Raw genomic sequence first — 22569 nt, 5'->3', positions numbered from 1 at the left:
GCAAAATAGGAGTCTAGAAATTGAGTGGATGAAGGTCTTTTTTATGGCAGTTTCACACAGTTACACTTTCAAAACTTTCCTGCCTAATTCACTCAGAATTGTTTGATGCATTTAACATGATGGCGCAAGTGAGGTTATAGAGGTCATAAAACATGACATTGACTCTGTGTATTCCAAACACTCCTGCTAAGAATCACATTTGAGGATTTCTGGGCATATCATCATGCTGAAAGACAAAGAACAAATACAAGATTGCATCTAACATTCACTATAACATTAAACACATAGCTGAGGATTCATGAGGCTTTTCTTTCTCTCCTGTGTAAGAAAGGAATAGAGTTTACAGTAATTCACAATTTTCTCATAAATAATACTGTGACTATCTAAACCCTTGTGCAATGGCCCATGTAAAACTCCAGGAAATTAATCCAGTAGCTGATGAATTCCATATAAACAAGTATTCTGGAAGGCCAACAACAATGTATGGTGATAAGTTTGCATTAATTACTAATAGAAGCCTTAAAATAACTGCAGTCTCCTGAGTTTGCTGTATTCTAGAAATGATAAAATGTGCCCTTTTTTTTCCCAGTGTAACTAAAATGGTAATTGAAAGCTGATTTAGGATCAAAGGCAACCTCAAGGTTATAAATATTTGTAGCTGGCTGTGAAGCATTCTCATCATAATTCTTGAAAGTGGATAACCTCCTCCAATGGTAGTATGCTTGCAGGAGTGAAAGAGAACGAAGATATTTTCTCAAAGGCTTATATACATGGCAGGGAAGGAGCGGAAATAAAAGCAGCAGCTTTGAGGGGAAAAAATAACCAGATGCTTTACCAAATAACTGAGGTGTGGTTAGCTGACCATTATAATAAAGCCGGGACAAACCCCCAGAAAACCTTAAAAAACAGCCCAAACACCACTAACGAGTGCCACTGCGAAGTCAGAATCACTTCAGTGATCCTTTATTCTTGCCATCCAATGTTTTCACAGGACACCAGCCATTACAGCAGCTTTGCTTTTGCCTAATGAGTAGCAAAATCCTGGTATATAATCCCTCTAGATACTGACTCCAGTATTTGCATTCGTATTTAAATTTTCTTCTATTGTACAGCCATTTCCAAACAATATACTTTCAATTTTAAAGCAATTCCATAAATATGCAACCCTCTGAAGTGTTCTTTGATGCATTGTACAAGGCAGCAAAGTGCGACAGCAGCAGCGGAAACTTTCAGAGACAAAAGAAACTGTCTACCTAGTCCCTTCCTCAATTGTACTCCAAGGCTGCTTGTGGAGCAAAACAATAACTCTGGGATTGATACTAAGGTATCAATTCCAAACCAAGATGATCATATCGGGGGATATTACAGATGCAAATAATGAATCTCCATGCAGAGAAGAAAGGTAGGAACTTTGCATAAACCAAGAGCTCTTCAGTTACTTGTATCTCCAGAAAAAAAAAACAAACTATGTGGCTTTGAGTAGCTGAAATTTACCTTACATTTTCCTGGAGTATCATTACCATCTCACCAGAAGCTGCATTAACACACCTAGTCAATATTCAAGATGCAAAAGTTCCCTGTGGATCACTACCATATACTTTAATTCACTTGTTGGGACATAACTTCTGGATACCATTTACTTCCTTTTAAAACAGTTATTATTTTGTAACTGCTTGTAGAACTTCTTACTCCAAATTCTTGTCCTTTTGAACAAACTGACAAACTAATTTAAGAATTTGAAGGAATTAAAATCATTAATACAATTTAAGGCATGACCTACAAGGCAAAATGTCAAATTTCTAGTTGTTTTTCTTCCCTAGTTATCAGTCCTGAATAATCGACATATGCACAAAATCTGGGTTCATAGATGAAAAGTGCATTTGAATATCTGATACCTGCTTAAAACCCAAAGAGCTTTCAGGTGTCACTGCTAAGAAAGTGGGAGTTCAGATCCAACAACTTGCTCAGGAGTTATGCTGTATGAGCATACCAAATTTCAGAGGCTTTGGAGTTGCAGAGGTTGACAGTCACTAGGGGAGGATGACTGGGGGACAAAAAGATGTCAGATAACAAAGGAGGATTACCCTTTTCCATTGTCGACAGGTGTAACTCTGTGTTTCTCCATACCATCCCCCTGACAAGCACAGTAATTGTCTCTAAGTTGACTACTGATAAGTTTTCTAGAATAATCACTGTCTAAACTTTTAAGCCCTCCAAACACCGCATTTTGCCTGCCTATGTCCTGTACAGGCTGCACACCTTTCATCTCACAGTTCTGCATATCGTGCATATACGAGGAGGTTTAACTACCAAACTTGTCTCTCCTGACACAAACAGTGAAATCATGGGAACAGCATTCAAGTGTGTTGCTATGTTGGATCTTGAGACTCAGAAATAGGTCTTGAAATGAATGTCTGTCTTTCAAATGGACAGGGAAGCTATAGAGAGAAGCACACCACCTATTTATATGTGCCATATCTTCTGCTGAGAAGATATTTTTTTGCTGTAAAAAACCCCCATATTGTAAAACACCCCATTAAACACCTAGAGATTTTTTTTAAGTGCTAGGGTACCGCAGAAGAACACAGAAAACCCTCCTCAGTAATTCTTCACAACAGTGAACTACAAACCAGTGATGCACGGCTAGCAATTTACAATCTCACTGCATCCTAATTTAAACAACACAGTAATATTAATCAATACAAGCACTTGAAAAGACTCATAATTATATCCTATGTCTTTAATTTTCAACAAGGAGCCAAAGCACTGTGAATAACACACCCACTTTTATTTTCCCAAATAATACTCCCTCACAAAAGAAGCTGCTTCAGAGAAAAGCAGTCTGCTACAAGAATGTCAGTAGGAATCTAAACCCACCATGACTACTGCTCATGCTGTAACGCAGAACACAAAAGATGTTTATTCTGTCAAGCACAAAACTATCAACACACTCAGGAAGCAAACCAATAGATTATAATGATCTCATAGTCATCACAACATCCTCTCTTCTCAAAAGCAGAATCTCAGTAATTTAGACACACGTACGTATGTACAGTTTAAGTGTGGTAATCAATGCTGCAGGTGTATATACTAGAATGGTTTGAGTTGGAAGGGACCTCAAAGATCACCTAGTCCTAACTCCCTTACCATGGGAAGGGACACCTTTAACTAGACCAGGTTGCTCAAAGCCCTGTCCAGCCTGGCCTTCAACACCTCCAGGACGGAGAGGATGCACAGTCTCCCTGGGCAACTTGTTCCAGTGACTCAGTACCGTCAATGGAAAGAAGTTCTTCCTCATCTCCAGTCCAAATCTCCCCTCTTACAGCTCAAAGCCATTGCCCTTTATCCTATCATTACAATCCCTTGTAAAGAGTCCCTCCCCAGCTCTCCTGCAGCCCTCTTCAGGTGCTAGAAGGCCACTACAAGGTCTCCCAGGAACCTCCTCTTCTCCAGGCTGAACAGCCTCAATACTTTTCATGCCTGTAGGTTGTGCCTCCTTCCTCAGATCCACTTTGGGTGTATATAAACGTATACAGAAACATATACACACAGAATTGTGAGCATTTGAACTTAAAAACACTTCAGAGAAGTCAGCAGTAAACATCAGACTGGAAACCCTTTTAAAGTTCAGAGAGACTGCACCAGAATCACACTGAGTCTTACTTCAGGAATTAAGTGCACAAGCTCATTAGCCTCACTATACACACAATGAATGCTAAAAATATTCTTCATTCTTAACAGAGAAGGAAATTAAGTACTTGAGTAGACGTGCCAAGAGCTGAAGGCACTCATCAAGTTGACTTCTCAGAGAGGACAGTAAGAAAAAAGCAAGCAGGATATTGAGATGAGATAACTGCAAAAAAGTTAAAATATAGCACAAGGAGAGATATGAAAGTGCAAAATTTGGACAACAGCATGGAAAGTGGAAGCATGATTTTAAAATTTCATCAAAAATAATCAGAACAAAGACTTGTATGGCTATTTAAGCAGCAATACTGACAGAGGCTGCTGCTGGTGCTGAAAGGAATAATGCAGAGTGCAGAATTCCCAAGCTCTTTGGATGAGCAAGAAACAGTTTTCAGAAATTTTGTTTACAACACGCCTGCTGTCATTCGTAACCATTACCTTAGAGGAGACTTACAGCAGGGGATAAACTCTGAAAACACTTCACAGAGACGTATTTGGATTCCTCTGTTGAATCTGAAAAACAGAAAATCACTAGTTAAAGCCATCAGCTTATGACACAGAAGTAGCACTGGCAAAAATGATAGAAAATATCCATATAAGAAATCTGCCCACTGAACAGAGAATGTGCCAAGGAGAGAGGTGGATTAGTGGGTTTATCTCAGAAGTGACAGATTTCTGCATTTCAAAAGTGCCATGCTGGAGTGGGTGATGGAGGGACTTACATGATCAAGAAGAACCTGCGGTTCACCAATAGCCAAGGGTTTTGATTTGATCTAAACTCTGCTGTAAAATCCTGAGATTAACCCTATAAAGCCACTTTTCCCCTTTGAATTTCAGGAACATTTATTTCGGGGAGGTTGAACAAGACTCTAAATACAACGAAATAACACAACTAGGAGAAGACTGGTTAGAAAAGACTGTAATATGGATGTTTTTAACCTTCCTGCTCCACCTCCCCATCTGTCCAAGGAATTAAGAGTAGGTTCAAGTAGCAATAAACTTTGTCACATAAGCAGCCACAAAGTTGCATGTTGCTTTTATTTGTCATTTAAAGATATTTTTAAGCTGCTGCTTCTTGCAACATCAGCTGCAACATCAGGATCACCATGGATGACAGACTTGCTGCAGGCTAAATTCAAGAATATGCAGAGATCCTGTAACGCTTACAGACTTCAATATATCATGCCTGTTTTGGCAGTGGATAGTATTAGCACTATTGAGATAAGGATACAGTAGTGCTGTTTGAAAATATCTGTGTCCTGCCTGCTGGGATGTGATAAACAGTTGTGTGTTTCACACATTAGGTATGAGTATTAACAGTACACATGCAGGCACTTAAAAGCAGGAGGAAAACACAAATTTGCAAGTTTGATCAAGCTCATGGTATGGTAGTAGTAGCAGTAATCCTGCATAGGTGAACTTATGTTACTTCTATCTCACTTCATAGTCTTATATGCTCAACTCAACTGTTGCTGGGTTCAGGTTCTGATAAGACATTATGATAAAGATATGAAGTGGTAGAGAGCAAAAATTCAACAGAGAAAAATAGAGCCAAGTGAAGACTGTATAGATACATACACTGTCACAAAGAGGGCCAGACAGAAATACTTCATAAAAATATGAAAACCACATTTTCATTCTACCTACAGCATTGAAGTGACACAATAACACTGTTAAAGGATGTTTTGGTTTCTAATACACTGTGAAGAATTCTCATCTCCTACAGAAGGCACTTCTGTGAATTCTGGAAGAGAGTAGAATACTTGGCAACTGCTTAAGATGAAAAAAAAGGTGAAAAAAAAAAGAAGTGGGGGAAAAAAAAGCAGGAAAAAAGCCTGCAATCAGAATGGTTTTGCCATGCCCACAACCAGAGTTTTACAAATCTCCATTCTTCTGTATGCTCATTTCCACAATAAATTAATGCTTTCCTTTCTCCTTACCAAACATGCTTACTCTGAAATTATAACTAAATATTTCCTAGAAATTCTCCAATCATTTTTCTCTGCCTTTGGAAAGGACAGCTTTTGATTCCACAGTGACTTTGCCAATTCAAACACAGAATCACAGAATAACTGAATCACAGAAACCTAAGTTGAAAGAAATCTCAAGGATTAACTGGAATAGGTCAATTCCAAATGTACAGGTCATATCATATGAAAATTGGAAAGCATTAGGATTTTTTTCAGGCACTGAAGAAACACCTGTGAAATTTCCATAATGAATTAAGGTTCTAGAATTCTTGCTCCCCACTAATTTGGAGTCAAAGAGTTGGAGATGAAGCAAATTTGGATTCTATTTTTTTTCAGAACGCTGGTAATAGGTTCACATGCATTTGTAGTCACGGAGAGTTGCTCCTTACACTTAATTTCAGCAGGATTGCTTAAGAATTATTGGAAGAAAATGGAGAGACCATTTCCTTCAGCGGACTCTCTACAAACTAAAAGTCTAACTACCTGAGAGCAATTTCCTTTCTACAGTATGTCTTAATGTTAACATAATTATAAACACTTAAGACAGCATTCCCCTCACATCTCCATTATTAATCTCTTAAAGATAAGTTATAAATAACATAAAATATTAATGAATCATGCCCTAATAATTATTGTTCTATTAGAATACTTGCCCAATATGCCTTGTTAGATGGTCTGCGTTCATACAGAAGGTAAGTTTCCACTTACCAGAAGGTATTAAAACCGATGAACAACCAAGCCAAAACAACACATCCTGTCAATATTATTTCCATCAACAGCATTTTCATAAATTAATGAAACATTAATGAAGCAGACAAAATGTAGTAATCTGGTTAAATATTAATTTTATACTTCTTACTTTTTCTTAAGAGCATGTCTGCTGAACTTTAAGCACTATTTACTGACAGCATCTGAGCCCTTGCTCTGCCCTCCTTTCCGGAGCAGCTTTCTATACTCACAGAAAAGCGAAGTGATCCACTCATTTTGGTGGTCACCACCTGCATCCCCAGTCATTACACTCAACAGCTGGCAACCATAAAGTACTGAAGTCATAGTACCAACAATTCCAACATCTGTTTGTCAGTCCCTGGATATGCTCCTCACCAAGAGCTGAAGTTTTCACGGCAAATGTTTCATCCAATGGCAAAGGCTTCCACAGACACCACACAAATGCAAACCAAGTGCTTCTCAGCCTCAGAGATGGTTAAAAAGCACATCCCTTTAGGAGATGGGAGAGTATTCAGCCATGCCTGAAAATTCTATCCTCTAGACTTGTAAAAGTCTTAAGCCTGGCCATGAATCTGCCACTGCAGTCAGACTATTGGGGTGAGGCTTATTTTTCAGTTTCACAATTTTAGTACTACTTAGACCACTTTTTGACAACAAACAAACTTCTTCTCATTTTCATTTACTTTCTGCTCTAATAATTAAAATCATTGTCAGTTGTCCTACGCTCAGCATCACATTCACCAGTTGTGTTAAATGACACATTATGATCCCCCTCATTCACCTTAAATATTATTAATGTGAGAAGTCTGTTAAAAATCACAGAAGAAACCTGCCTGTGTTCTCCTATATTGCCTACACTCCCAAACCTCACCATAAAAAATGTGGTTGCTTAGATTTGTAACCTATCTGTTAAATCTAGTAAGCCTTTCCTTAAGGCTCCATAAAAATCTAGTTTGGATATAAAACGTAGCTGTTTGAGAACAGAATTTTCAGCAAAACATCTTTTTTTTGCCTGGCAGTTTCTATTTCACTGGGAAACTTCCCCTACAGCATATGAGGTCCTGAGAAAAAATTTACATAGTAGTGAACTGAAAACAATGTCCTAGCACTTAGCTACAATCTGGGTGCTTCCATTCTCATTTTTCTTCATGTTCTCATAGGGCTTCCATGTAACTGATTGTAGCCAGGAGCTCATGCAATGCCCCTGAAGCAGCAAAGGGCAGACTGAGGACCCCAGACATGTTAGGCTGCTAAGGAATTCCATTCACCACAGACAGGTGCATGGAAACATACCCTACTGAAAATTTTGAGTGCACCTCCAAGAAACCTAAGTTTTCTTTTCTGAAGAGTTTAATACTTCCACTTGTGCTTGTTTAGGGCCATGACCAACCCAATACCAGAGGACAGAAATTATATTTACTCCTTTTGGGGAGGCAAAAAGAAAAGTGCTGCACGCTGGGGATTTTAAGGGGAGATTCTATTTACAAGTAGATATGTACAGAATGCATTCAGGTAGAATGAATACACTCACTAACTAGGCCAAGCTTACCAAATTGTCCTGGCTCTAGGTTAAGACTCCCACAGACTCAAAACACAGCTAACAGAAGCAAAACAACAATAGGATGCCTTCCCCTCTCCCTCTCTTCGGAAATAAAAGGGATTAGATGTAGAAAGGAAAAGGGTAAAACACCCAAATAACCAGTCCTGCAAACCTTAAACAATAAATAAAAGCTGCTGAAGGTAGGGAAGTTACAAAGAGGTTTAGGAAAGGGAAAACAAGATACAAAAATGTACATACAACCAGACCGATGGCAATGGATGGAGGTAGAATCAGGACAGGGCTGTCCGCCGTGTGGTGAAACAGGAGCAGCAGGAGCATGGGCGGCGCCCGCAGGCAGGGAGGCGAAAGTGGAAGAAAGAGGTTCCTGTGTTTCCACAGCGGCCCCAGACAGGCCATGGGCTAACTGCACCTGGGGCCAGGCTCAGATCCATCCCCCAGGGAGAAGTCAGAAGGACCTAGGGTCAGGTTGAAGACCACTCCCTAGGAGGGTTAAGGCTTGACACAAATCAAAACCTGGAGCCCTCCACCTTTCCCAGCTCAGGCCCCAGAGCAGGCCAAAACTGCCCTCCCAGCCTCAGGCCTACAAGGCCTCAACAGGCCTGATGACGCAGCTCAAAATTCCCTGCAGCTAGACGCAGTCTCCTCACACAGGCCACGAGATAAGCAGGGACAGGCTCTTCTCCAGGAGAAGAGAGCAGAACCATGTCAGTGAGGCTCTGCTTTACCAACTGTGATAGCGGAAAGCAGAGCAGAGTAACAACGGGACAGTATTCTGGGATGGCCGGGTCTGCCCCTTGGGACTCTCTCTCTCATGGAGGACTTAGTCTCTGTGGTCTTCTTAAAAGGGCAGCTAGCCCAAGCCACCACACCAGTAATGTGTAGCTGTAGCTACGCCCAAAGGTAAGTATTGCTGTGACAAACCATTTGTGCTTGTGCTCAAGACGATGGGAAAACGTGGCAGAAGAGGCATTTAGAAATGTAACTGTCTGATCACAAAGAAATTCTCCATCAGTGCAATTCCTAACAAGATGTCACGAACAGAAACCTGACCCTCAGCTGTAGTGAGGGTACTGATACCTACTGCATGCATTTGGCAGGAGAGAAACAGCACGGTGGTTTGAGCAGAGAACCTGGCAGTAGAGGTTTGTGCATTCTAATCGCATCTCTGTCACCAACTGCCTTGATGAGGTAGTCACAAAGTGTTTGCTTCAATTCCTTCATCTGTATAATGGCAATGATATCTAACTCGGAGGGACACGGTGAGGATTAATTAGTTAATGTTGGTAAGTGCTTTGAAGATGAAAAGAGCTACAGAAGAGATAATCAGTTTTACAGTCTCTAAAAGCTTTTACCATGTCTGCAGAATTATTTTGGAGTACCACATGAATATTATCTGAGAGAATCTGTCATTTGTCACGTACACCCAGAGAGCTGGGATGGGGAGGGTTGGGGAAAGAGGAAAAAATCGAAGGAGATATGTAAATGTTTCAGTGTTAAATCACACATCCTGTTCTCAAATACATAGAAATGTTATAAGAATTCATTTCCAAGCCTTCATAATCACACAAAATATACTGCCTTTAATGTTGACTTCATCCAGGGGCAAACCCAGTGGCACATGTTGAAAGTCAATGAAAAGCACCCAGGCAGAATCCAGGACCAGAGCCAGGTTTGAACGGTGCAAAGCTCACACTTTCCTTGTACCAGCCATCTAAGTTTGCTACCACTTTCTTCATGGAATAAAGACCTTAGATCTTTGCTAACCTAACTTATCTTTCCCCCTCTCATTCAAAATTTTTAAATCACAGTGATTTGAGGGAGTCTTTTTTACGTGTCTGAGAGCGGAGGCTTTTTTTTTTTTTCCAAGGTGTATATATATTATAATGGACTAGCAGATGGCATCCCATTCTCTGAAGAAGTATCTTCAAGGCAGAATACATACACTTAGCTTTGGCAGATTTCCTTTGGGTTGCCTAGGAAGCCTTCAATATGCATATCCCAACTGCGCTTCCTCCCTTAATTGATTTTCATTCCAAGTAATCAAAATGGGAGTTTTAAATGAAATAGGGTCCTCTGAAACTCTCCTAAGTCACCCAGGGTAACGGAAACATAAATGCTTGAAAAAAAAAACAACAGATTTTTTCAGAAGAAGATGTGTCTGAACTATTCCCACCTTCCTCAGGTGTTTTCATATCCCAGATAAGAACATCCACATCTCTTTCAGTTCTAAGTAAAACCATTTTTATAAACGATTTGAAGCATTGGCCTGTCTTTCTCCAGCGGTTCCCAACGACAGGACATTCCACCTAAACAGAAGGAAAAAATAAGCTTTCCTTTGAGGGCAGCACAGCTCTGGAACGGACTGCTCAGAGAGATGGTCGATCTCCTTCTCTGGGGACTCTCAAAACTATCCAGAGGTCCCTCCCAAACTCCACCATTCTTTGCCAAATCGTTTCCACTTTGCATGATAGTAATGATTATTTGTTGCCTCTCTCTACTCCCAGCTAACGCTACTCGCTAATCTCACGCCACTGCAAGGCTACACTTCCCTCTTGTAAAAGGCAGTGAAATGCCACAATTTAGATCCATTTTTTTAGAGAGGAAAAGACACCTCAAGATTTGAGGAAACCATTACACACATGGAAATAAATTCTGAATAACTGAGGTAATCCTTTGCTGTTCCTTCCATTGATATAGTCTTCATATTCTGCCTTAAAGTGAGTTTCATTGAAACCACTGGACTAATCAAAGGCATCTTAAGATATTCCAGCAGGTAGAACAGCAACCAGTTTAATCATGGGCAGATAGCACCTTTTGGTTATTTTGCCAACATCCTCCCTTAGGCTAAATAGTTGTTTTCCTTTTCATAATATTAATTCTTAATGCATTTATAACAAATAGTTATGCAGGCCCAATGATTAAAAGCCTTTTAGACTCATATACATGACAGGTTACCCATTATCTTAATTTTTGTTGTACAGTAGGTGACCTATCCTTTCCCCTTCCTACTTATTTAATGTGAAAAAAACAGATTTTAAATGCTGTACTCCACAGTAAGGTCATTTTAACACTTTCCTGTCTTTAGAAAATATTTGACCAATTGCACTCTATGGACCAGTTGCACCTGGTTGCTCTTAGCAAAGCTATTACTAGGAAGCAAACAGGCAAAATACCTCTTTTTCTGCTTGAATTCCAGGAAGGGTCATAACCCTTTTGCACTCATGACTTTCTGTTTGTCTATTTTCCTTCTCTGTCAGAGTTCACCATTAACATACAGCAACCAGTATTTACTAAGGAGCACTCCTTCACGCTCAGACCCATCTAAGAGTGCCCCTCAGCCCATCATTTTCTCATTTTACAGACACTGTAGAGAAAAGGGGAGGAAAGAATGTCGAAGAGAGGGGAAGTTATGCAAGATAAAGCATGACCAGATATATCAGTACATTGTTCCCACAGCAGATTTTGGAATAAGACAGAATGCTTTTGGGATTGATTTTCTCTTCCTCTCAACTGTTTAATAAACATATTTCTCAGAATTATATTTACAATCTTTCTTGCTTTGAGAAGGCTCTTGATGAAAAAATGGTTAGAAGAAACGAATTAAGAGCCAATTGAATTATTTTTTTTGCTTCTTAATTTTCCATTATTTAGGTTTTTCAAAATACTCTTTAAACCACAGAGAAAAAAATTCTTTCCTCTATTGAATTCCAAAGCTTAGGAGAAGGCATGTCTGCTTCACTGTGACATAAAGACATCACTTCTATGTAGGCAGTTAAAGCACTGATAAAATTAACAAAGTAGCTTAATAGAAGTGCACTTTATCTGGAAGGAAAAGAGGGGGGGGGGAAAGGAGAGGGAATAGCAAAACTCCTATGTTGAATGCACTGAAGTACAGAGTACAAAGGGCTTAGGAACAGTGACCTAGCCAGCCTGCACAGTAACTATAAGAATTTTCAGTTCAGCAGTACAAACATAATTACCTCAGTTTAGCATAATAACAATTACTGCAGAAGGAAAAAAAATAAAGGAGGTGAAAGAAAATAAAAACCAGACGTTTTAAATTAATTAGAATTGCTCATTCTCTGTATAAACAGCACCTTACCTCATCAGAAAACAGAAATATCATCCTTCTCATTTCAGATTTACTAAGGACCTAACCAGGGTCACAGCAACTCTCCATTAGCTACAGCCAGCTCAGCTGTAGCTAATTTAAAGAATCACAAGCACAGCAGTATAAAATCAAGAGGACCTGCACAACTGCAAGTACTTGAGCTCTGTAAGAGATCAGGTACCTTTAGTTTTATTTCTGTTGGGTGTTCCAGCTGTGAGATAGAAGTTAGAAAGACTGTTAAAATGTAGCCCCAGGAAGTTTAATTAGAAACTCCAAAATCTGGGAAATTTTAATTTAATTTCAAAATAGATGTTATTTCATGTCTAAAAAAAAAAAAAAAGGTTTTGTTCCTTTCAAGCCATTCTGTGACACAGGAGAAAAGATTACAAGAAGTGTTTTGATCTCCAGAATTACAATCTACTAAACCACAAGAATATCTTGTTTTCAAACCTCAAATAATTTTGTTGAAGTAATTCCATTGTGCTGAAATAATTTGATAAAAACACATTACCAGCTAGGGAGAGTAACTGGGAAATAATGCTGGGAATACAGCTGAGCCTAAAGCTGCAACAACTTTAAGCACAATGACAGGCCTGTGCTACACAGAAGGCACTTCTGCTACTTCAAGTTAAGCTGAGCTGGACTATCATCTCCTAATGGTAGGTTGTTGACTTGATGAAGCTGTTGCCAGCATCCATAGACTCTCTGCCTGCTTTTTAAAATGTCTCCTTAGGGCTCTTCTGTCTGCTGACAAAATTCTTCCAGCTGACTCCCCCTTTACCCACTGTCAAAAGCACTACAGAAGTGGTCACTAATCTCTTCCCTCACAGACTACACTCCTCAAGTCAGAGCTCCTCTCATGAGGTAAAGATGCAGTACTACAAAAACTACAGTGCTTCACAGTATCCAATATATATCCATTACCTGCTAAAGTGCAAACTGTGGGAGACAACTCTTGGGGTGACAATATGGGCATACAGAGAGAATTCAAAAGCAGACTCACTGGTTTGCAGAAGTGATCTGCTGATCAGGTCAGTCTAATTTTCATGCTTGGGAGCTGGAATGAAAACAGGGGCTGGGGTCTCGGTGTGTGCGCCTGCAGACCTCCTCTGTTCCCCAACCTGACATGCAGGGACATGATGTGTCTCAACACACATCATTCACGACTGGATTATCAGAAGTCTCCCATTACACAATTTTCATCAACTTCTTTCAAGAAAGGTACTTAGTCTTGAGGGGAGGGGCTCAGTCCCAAAATGTTGTCCTATGAAGAGACAATGTTTCAAACATTTCCATCACCGCAGCATTTTTGTGTAATAATTAAGTGGACTTTGAGACTCCTAGCCACAACCTGCCTTGTAAGAACAGTAACAAAGGCAGAAAGAAGAGACTGGAAAGACAATTCTGCTGCAGCCATTCTGGAGAACTGTACATGGTCACCGTATCTTCACATTAGCTGAAAATCACAGAGACCGCAGTTAGGAGCTTCAGTGAGTTCAGGGATGGATTGCACACTATGGAGTCTAATTACAACTTTCACACAGAAGCTGGTCCTGGACTGCCAGTGCTCTAGCCAATTAACAATCATCAAAATGAACTGAACTTCACTGCAAGTATTTGTTTTGTCTATTACATCAGACGATATTCCTAATATTTATAATATATATTATATATTTCTAATATTTATATATATATATATTTCCTAAATATTTATAGTTTCTAAAGGATATAAAATGATACAGTTTAGAAACTATAAATATTTGGCTTACGTGTCAAAAAAACAAGAGCTGCTTTAATTTAAGTCTTCAGAGCAAAGCAACTTTTCACAAATAACTTTGTCACATGCCCAAGCAAAATAGCTTCAGAAAAATGCTCATCCTATGCTGCTGGGCAAGGAGATTGGAGGAAGGAAAAGGAGATCTCCCCAACAAGTCTTTCAAAGATCATTATGAGATACTACCCTGACTTTTGCATGATAAATCCATGCTATTCCAATAAGGTAGTAGAAGTTCATTTGATTTCAAATGCCATATTGGTTACTTAGTACTACTACCACAGACTGGAAATGAAAAACATCTAGCGCTATCACCGCTAAATAATTTATTCAGCCCTTAATGTTGTCTGTATAATACATTACTCCAAACAGACTTGTTGCAGTGCCAGCATGTATTGAAATATTCCCAATAGGAACTGATCATATAAACCTGACCTTGGTTTTTATAACAAGTCAATATAAAGAGAGGAAGGAGAAAAATCTAAACACTGCTTAATATCTTCAACATCTGTTTGAAAACAAAACCAAAGACTAATATTTTCCTAGAAAACTCATTCCATGGTTATCTTAATGAAGGCAAAACAAGTAACAGAAAACCTGCTGAATAGAATTACAATACAATTTCATTTTATTTTTCAAACAAAAGGGCACAAAATCAGTTTTCATTTGGCTCAGTGACTATCCTGTATTTGTAAAGAACGTTACATATTCATTTCATCTATCATTTGAAGTCAGATAATCAGGAAGTCATTATGTGGCCTACACTGGGCAGCTATTCGATTAGAGCATAATTGAACACTCTGTAAGGCAGCCAAAGCTGACAGGTTGGGAATGCATAATATCCTTCCCATGATATTTTGAAGCAAGGGAAAACTGTAGGAAATTCATTGTCAATCAAAACCTGACAACCAAATGAGAAAGGCTGGAATCTGTGCTACTTTGAAAACACAAAGACAACTTTATTGTGCAAGTTACTGAGAAATGCTGTGCTTTTTCTATTTACCGAAAGATAAGGCATTGCTAATAAAAAATGATAACTGAAAGCAGAAGACTTTGTTTGGGCCACTTCTCTGTGTCAGTTATCTCAGGCAAGCCAGTGATCAAACATGAAGATGAGAGGAAAGGTTAGACTCACAATCACAATGTTTTAAACTTGGCTTTGAAATGTGCTGATTGCTGAGAACAGCTATTAACTATGCACACACAGACACGTAAAACCAAACACAAAGCTTGCAAAAATTTGCCTTCCAGTTGTTAAGTATTTAAACTACTGATCAGTATTGTAACAGGCTTGAGATTAAGATGTTATTTTTGGTAAGAGCCTTGAAAAGATGTTTTCAGTTAATACCAATCTAAATTTTCTCATTAGAGACCTGTTTTTTTCCCTGATATTATGAGGACATATTTCAGTAGAAACTTAGAACTCATTTTGAAAGCCCTGTGTGTTTTTTCTGAGTACCTAAAATATGCCCCTATGTGTTGACCAACAGTAGGCACACCACTATTATCTCAAAGACAAGGGAAAGGTCTTAGAGTAGTATCTTTTACTTAAATAAATATTCTTGTATGACCAGCAAGCAGAATAATAGGAGTAGTAGATCACCCCTAACAGCACCAAAACAGTGTTCCAACTACTCAGGATATTAGAACCACTTCTTCAACTCCAACACCTTTGAGTAGCTGAAGTTAGCATCACGGAAAGAAATGCATCAAGCTTTCCAAACTGTTCTTGAAGACTGTACCTCTCAGCCTGTCTGCACAGCAGCGCATGTCAGATGTTAGAAGATGGTCATGTGGCAATAAATAATATGTTTATGTGGTACATTTCTACATGTGTATGATTAAAGAGAAAGAAGGAAATATCAACTGACAATGGAAAGATAAGTCACATTTTTGCTTGGCTACCACAAGGCTGTATATGTTTGCTTTTCTCCTTCCCAGAAAGCTGTCCATATGTCCTGTATACAAAAGGTTGAAAAAACTACTCGAGTGGGAAAGTCAAGCAGGAAGCTCCTCATGTTATCCAGACAACACAATAACCTCTGATAACCACCATCCTAAATCATTCAGCCCATCTACTAACAAAGCCTGGGAATATAATGGAACTTTTCACCACGAGCTGTAAATCGCTTGAGGTAATTCAAAACCCAGGAGGAGACGATCCCAGGCTGGGATAAATCCAGGCATCAGATACCTTCTTTTAAAACAAAGGCAGGGGCTTGAACTTTTTTGTGGATGTAGTGTCAAGACCTGGAATGCAGAGCAGTTACTCCATTAATTGCCCACAGCTGCCAACCCCCTTGGGTTTTACAGTCAAATCACCGTGTTCACTAACTCCCCTAATTTCACTCCATGGAATTAATCTATCCCACGTATCACTAGCTGCACACTGGCACTGAGGGTGTGCATCAGCCGGTTGGTATCCTGGGGGAGCACCTTGTCCCAGGGAGGACAAGCCTGAGAGTCATCAGGAAAGGAAGAAAGAAAGCAACAGAATCAAATGCCTTGTAAAGAAACAATTCTTACATACATTCTCCCTAATTCTCTAATATTAAAGTACTCACAAATACTGACTACACATTGTTGAGATTCTCTATAGTTACTGCACAGCAGATAAGCATCTGAATTCCAGGAGACAGTAAGATACTAATAATCTAATATGAAAGACATTCAATTATTACAATCTTTACAAGCATTTACCTTTATTTGACTTTCCTCACCACCTCCCCCCCACCCCCCCTTTTCTCTTTGCTGTCTGGCTTTTTGCCTTCTAATGCTAACAAGCACAAACAGGAGTAAATCTAGTGGAGCAGCGCTAAATCGCATTATTCTTCCAGAGGTCATCTCTCCCCTCTACTGAAGGGCCAGCACAGGGTTTGCACTCTGTTGCATCACCTCAGCTTTGTTACCCAATACTACAAATCTTCAGAGCTCCTGAGGATTATACCCAAAAGAGAAAGAAACGAGAAAAATAAAGAAAACAAGAAATCCTTGCCAGATATTCCAAGTTTTCATACATTTTGATTTTTTTAAAATTAAAAAGATATGCTGCAATTTAAGTGGTGTAGAATGGTCCTGTGGTGATGTTGGAAACAGTGAGAATATGAACAATTAAAAAAATTGTTTCACCAGCAAGTCTCCTCCTGTTTAATGGATTAGACAGTTTCCTTTCATGAGGTTCTATGATCCATCTGGAATCCTGAGACCAGCCTAGGACAACTTTGCTCCTTAATTTTGATTAATGTATTTGTAAAGGGCAGAATGTCTCTCTTTCTGTTGACAGCATCTTTCCACCTTGTGTAATGTTGGCATATTTGTCATTTTTTTATCAGAGGCATTAGGAACAGAGGAAGAGGGAAATTTCTAGAGTTCTTAAGAGGCTACAAAGTTTTTCTAGAAAGGTCTGAGTCAACCTGAATGCATCAGAATGAAAAAACAAAACAAAACAACAAATCTTTGGGTAGTTTTTTCTTTAGATGTGACACTTTTAACTCAGATTTTGATCTAAAAGTTTAATCACAAAATTGCCAAAATTCAAGGACCACCAGTAAGATACCCACATTTCTTTCAACTCCTTTCCTCAAGATCCCCCCAAAACAAGAAGATTTGTAAAAATAAATTAATTTCAGCTGCTGTGCATCATTACATTTTGTGACTCTACAGTTTTACAAATTCCAGAGGGTTGCCACTGCCTTCCTTCATTTTTATTCAGTATAGACAGTTCTGTATTGCAACTGTATTCATGCAACGTATACCTAGGATAGACACACAAGGCTTACAAGCAACAAAATTTGTCAGGTCAAAATAATATGTATTAAAACTAAAATGGAGATAGCAGCATGCTGATAAACAAACCTGGGATGTGTTCTAAAAGTCTAAAAGAATTTCCACAATGGTGTTTTGGCAAAATACAAGTCCTGCAACTGGTCACAGTGTGATAGAAAAGATAGACCTACATTTGCCAGAAAAGCTGCACATCACTCAAAAGCCTTTAAAAAATTCACCTTAATGGTGTAAAATGGGAAATCATAATTAAAGTAAGATTCAAAGAACACTACAACATGTAGTTTTGTAGGATTTTCACTTAGAACTAAAATAACTGAATATGTAAACAGAGACAGAACTGACTGTTCCATCAAACAGCTGCTTCAGAATTACTTCAACAGCAGAATGGTTATGAATCTTCCATCTATTCATAATCCTGGCATATACTGGCAGGTCTCATTTTAGTTTAGTCTACTTAGAAGGATACTATTCAGTTAAAATACCATTCCCCATGCTCATGTGTTGTGTTTACTCAAAGAGATAATAGCCTGCTTTTGGAGACTTGGTTACCTGCTGTTTAAAGCTGTCATTTTAAGAAATGATGTAAGAAATCACATCTGGCAGTGATCTACATCAGTCTTTACTGGAGGGTTTAAAGCTTTGTATTGCACAGCATAAACATCTTCTAACTTCTTACCTGAAGAGAAAATGGAGGCCATGACTGTTGCTCCCAAGCACCCTTTTTAACAATAAGCTATGAAATGTGGTTTAAAGTGAGACCATGTAGAGCATTTTTTTTCTCCATTATACATACAATTAAAAAAAGAAATGAAGATGGAAATGTCATTACAAACAACTTGATCTTAAAGAAATGTGACACACAAAGTGAGTTCACATAACTAAGTCTCTCCAACAACAAAAGATGTAATATATTGAAAAAAAAATCATATAAGTTTAAGTGCTTTGAATGAATTACTGGGAAGTTGAAAGACATTGAGGTCCTGGAGCATGTCCAGAGAAGAGCTACAAGGTGCTTGTGGGGATCATACATGGAGCTGTTGAGGGCTTTGGGATTGTTTGGTCTGGAGAAGAGAAGCCTGAGGGGAGATCTTATCACTCTCTGCAGCTACCTGACAGGAGATTGGAGGGAGGCTGGTGTTGGTCCCTTCTCCTAAGAAACCAGCGATAGGATGAGAAGAAATGGGCTTAAGTGGTGCCAGGAGAAGTTTAGATTGGACATTAGGAAAAACTTATTTACTGAGAGAGAGAGGTGAGGCATCGTTACAGGCTGTCCAGGGAGGCAGTGGAGTCACATCCCTGGAGATGTTGAAGAAGCTGTAGGTGCAGTGCTTTGGGATATCGTTTAGTGGTCATGGTAGCTGCCATTGGACTTGATGGTCTTAAAAGTCTTTTCAAACCTTAATGATTCTATGACCTAAGAAGATGAGAAACTGTGGGGGCACAACACTACAACCCATGCCTTACTTAGAAGGCAGCAGGGTTCCACCAAATGGTATCACTATGGTCTAAGAAAAAAATTCTACCTTTTTATTTTTGAATGAGGCTAACTCTTACCCTCTAACCTCATTCCTCTTTCCATAAAGTGTTATGTAAAATTTTCATTTAGCATCTTTAGCAATCTTACATTTGGTTTGAATAGTACATTTTCATTTCATTCATCATTTAAAGACAGATAATCAGAAAGTCATTACATCGGCTGACACCGGGCCCTCCGCTCGATTGTATTGTAATTGAGCACTGCAGAGCGTGTGCCAGATCTAATGGATGATGAATACATTATGTCAGCAGAACCGCCTCGGCACAGCTCCTGGGGAATCAGAGGGGGCTACTGCAGTGACATGCAGGGTCACAGATGTTGTGCAGATTTACTGATGGAGTGATTGTGTAATTAGGTAATCAATGGTGGGTAGAGGACTATATGTGGACAGTTTATTTCATAGAAATAAAGACCATACTGGTAGGAGGCTCATGTTCTGCACAAGGTATGACTGCATTTTGGTTCAACTTAATTATTTGTGAATTCTTGATGATATGTTCCACAAGTCTGAGGGTAGAAGGCCAGCAGCAAAGGTCTGACTCCAATTCAAACACCAGTGGCCTCTCTGCACCAAGTTTTTCACAATATCACCAACGTAATTTAGAAAGCTCAAATTTTCTACTTTGATTAAAAACCATCACCTTGCTTTGTGATTCAGCTCTACATGTGCTACAGCTTTTAACATTGTGTGCAGGCTTTGTGATAAAAATGTAAAATAAGTATTTGCTCTGCATTTATTCTGCTCTCATTAAAAGCATTTAATAACATTTACTTTGTTCCTCTGAATGACAGTATGTTTAAAAAAACAACCAAACAACCAAACCCCAAACCAAACTAACCAACCAACCACACAAAATTTCAAAGAAACCCCAAAAACCAACACCACCAAAAACCAAACAAAAAAACTCCAAAACACAGAGGGAGAGAATTCACTGCTATGAACACTCTGTGTGTTTGTGGTACAGGTGGCTGTTCACAGAAAAATGTGTTACTTGTTTAAAAGCTAGGTGATTGAACTCTTTACTAAGGATGATGAATGAGTACTAATTCATATTTCTGTCTTTTTCCTAATGTAGACTGACTGCATAACAACGGCTTCTCTCTAAACTGCACCTCTCTGGTTCCTTTTCAGTGGAGGACTGACACTTGGCTTCATGTACTGTGCTCAGCAGAGGTCTGTGTAATTCAAACGCTCTTCAATGCAGGAATACACCTGTCTGGTTCCCAGGCTTGTTAATGACACTATCTTGGTTGGATTTTTGGCATACATAGGTACTTCCCTACAGTGTCTGTGACAACAAGTTTCAGTTGGGGTTTGGCATCCAGAAGGATTTCCTCCCAGGAGCCTATGACAGGTCTCCAGTGACATGGTTCTTGAGGGAAATTCATTATTTACTTAATGCTCAAAATCCTAAAGTAGGGAGAGGAAAGGTATGAACAGGCAAAGGACAGCAAACAAGGTTATCACTTACATCAGTCTGTTTCATAAATGGTAAAAAGAAGCAGATGGCTTCTGCTTCATTTTCTACCTTTCTTGCTCTGTAAGCCTTTGCCAAACTGTCAGCTTTTCACTGACACCCCAGGCAGTCATTTGCTCAGCTCACTCTTTGCTATGGACATGGGATCTTCTTTGATGCCAGGCTCTAACCCTGGAGAGAAGTATCTAGTCTAGCTGAAGGGGAGCCAAATAGTGTCTTAAAAGGGGAATAAATACTTTTTCCCCCTCTTCCCTCATATAGACCTTAAAGATTTATTTTTGGGCCACTCCATACTAGTTAGACCACAATAAAAAAGCAAATGGAAAAGTGAGAGATGCTCATAACACCTAATGCAGATTTTTTACAGTTTACCACAATCAGAAATTTAATCCTAAAAACAACCTGTTAGAAGATGATAGCATTTTGATTGTAACATGCTCTCTCCCCCACTGTCTTTGCAGCTACACAAACCTCTGCACTGCGTTTGGGATTGTGCACTGCCATCAATACTGTTTAAGAATGCACATATAGAATATGTTGATGTTGTCTCTAGGTCAACCTAAATCTCACTCTCTGGTTTTACACTTCATCCATCTCTCCCACCCCTGGTCTCGTGCACCCTTCACTATTCTAGGTTAGTACTTAAAATGAAATGAAGCTAATACTTTTCCCTACATTTTTCCATTTTTGCCCACTTTCAACACCTCACTATGAGATGAACACTTTTAAGATCTTCATGCTCCAGGTCCTTCACTTGGATAATTTTAGTTAAGTACTTAATGCTCTGAAACTTTTTGCTTAGCTACTGTTTACTTAAGGATTTACTGGGCTGTGGTACGTTTTTCTTTTTGTCATCTCCTCCTTCAACAGAAGAGTACCATCCTCTCAAATAATTTTTACTTTTCACAAGACCTGAGAAGCAGAACAGGTACACTTGCCAGTTAGCAGGAACAGTGAGATTTGCTACATCAGGCTTCCAGTACAAGACAGCAATTCTTGAGTGCTTAACTGTGAAGAGCATGGTCAACACCTATCAAATGTGTATTTGCTTGAATTTTTTCCTGGATTGAATTTCACAGTTACTGTACTCTAGGGAACCCTCAGTGCCATCTCCTTTCTGAAAGGAGGACTATCCTTCTGTTACACAGTAGTGACTAATGTAAACAATACTTACACATCAGCTTAACTAAGAAACTCAAAATATCCTCGTTGCTATTAAGGGATTACTCTGACAAACTCCTGGGTTCGTGTGGTGGAAATTAATAATCTGTTATGAATTACTATTCGTTTCTGTATATTTTTTTAATTATTATTAATATTGAAACATTAAGGACAATTCCCTGAGATTCTTTGGATTTTCAGTCAACAGGAAGTAGTGACAGATCGGGTATTTATGAACACAGAATTAAACGGTTTAAACAATCAGAACTTGGAAAACAGGAATGCAAACCCAGGAAAATTCTAACTATGCTTGCGGAGTCTCAGCATTAACTCCAGCAGATGTACTCACAACGCTTTGGTCCCTGCACACGGGTAAAATACGAACTATTTCAGGCAAAGAGAAGGAGAGAAGAACTGGGTTTGCTGCTGCTGAGCTGTTAGTGCAAACTGCAAACACGTGGCTGCTACGATTCCCAATTAACAAGCCATGAATGAGGTGCTGCTGCCGGTAGAGGGTCAGTGCTAAATACATCATGTTGAAAATGAAACTGGCTAATAAGCACTGGCACCACTGTTCTGGCCAACGAATTCAAAGCTTAGTGCCTCGTGTGCCCACGCAGGCACGCTGAGGGGCAGCACAAGACACTGGACATGTGGTGCTAAGCCCCTAGTCCTCAAGGCTTTGCCGGACCCATACCCTTATTGTTCCTTCATCTACTCCCAGACTGGCAGCAGGAGGAGAGCAAGGGTTAAACCAGCCTGGCAGGATTTATGC

General features: G+C 39.3%; 1 protein-coding gene across 38 annotated transcripts in view; it reads right to left on the bottom strand.

The window, feature by feature from the left end:
* TENM2 (teneurin transmembrane protein 2) overlaps positions 1 to 22569 on the bottom strand; it is a 1869083-nt gene that overhangs the window by 793737 nt on the left and 1052777 nt on the right. For 34 of the 38 annotated variants that reach the window (XM_064161561.1, XM_064161557.1, XM_064161558.1 and 31 more), the window contains one exon: positions 4126 to 4200. The gene's annotated coding sequence lies outside the window, so the exon portion shown is untranslated. Of the gene's footprint in view, positions 1 to 4125; positions 4201 to 6761; positions 6781 to 10120; positions 10248 to 12049; positions 12077 to 22569 lie in introns of those variants that run through there. The other 4 variants (XM_064161576.1, XM_064161577.1, XM_064161578.1 and 1 more) reach the window with 4 other exon arrangements.

The sequence above is a fragment of the Pogoniulus pusillus genome, chromosome 22 (assembly GCF_015220805.1).
Source record: "Pogoniulus pusillus isolate bPogPus1 chromosome 22, bPogPus1.pri, whole genome shotgun sequence".
Classification (NCBI taxonomy): Eukaryota; Metazoa; Chordata; class Aves; order Piciformes; family Lybiidae; genus Pogoniulus; species Pogoniulus pusillus.
This window is presented reverse-complemented; position numbering and strand designations above follow the sequence as displayed.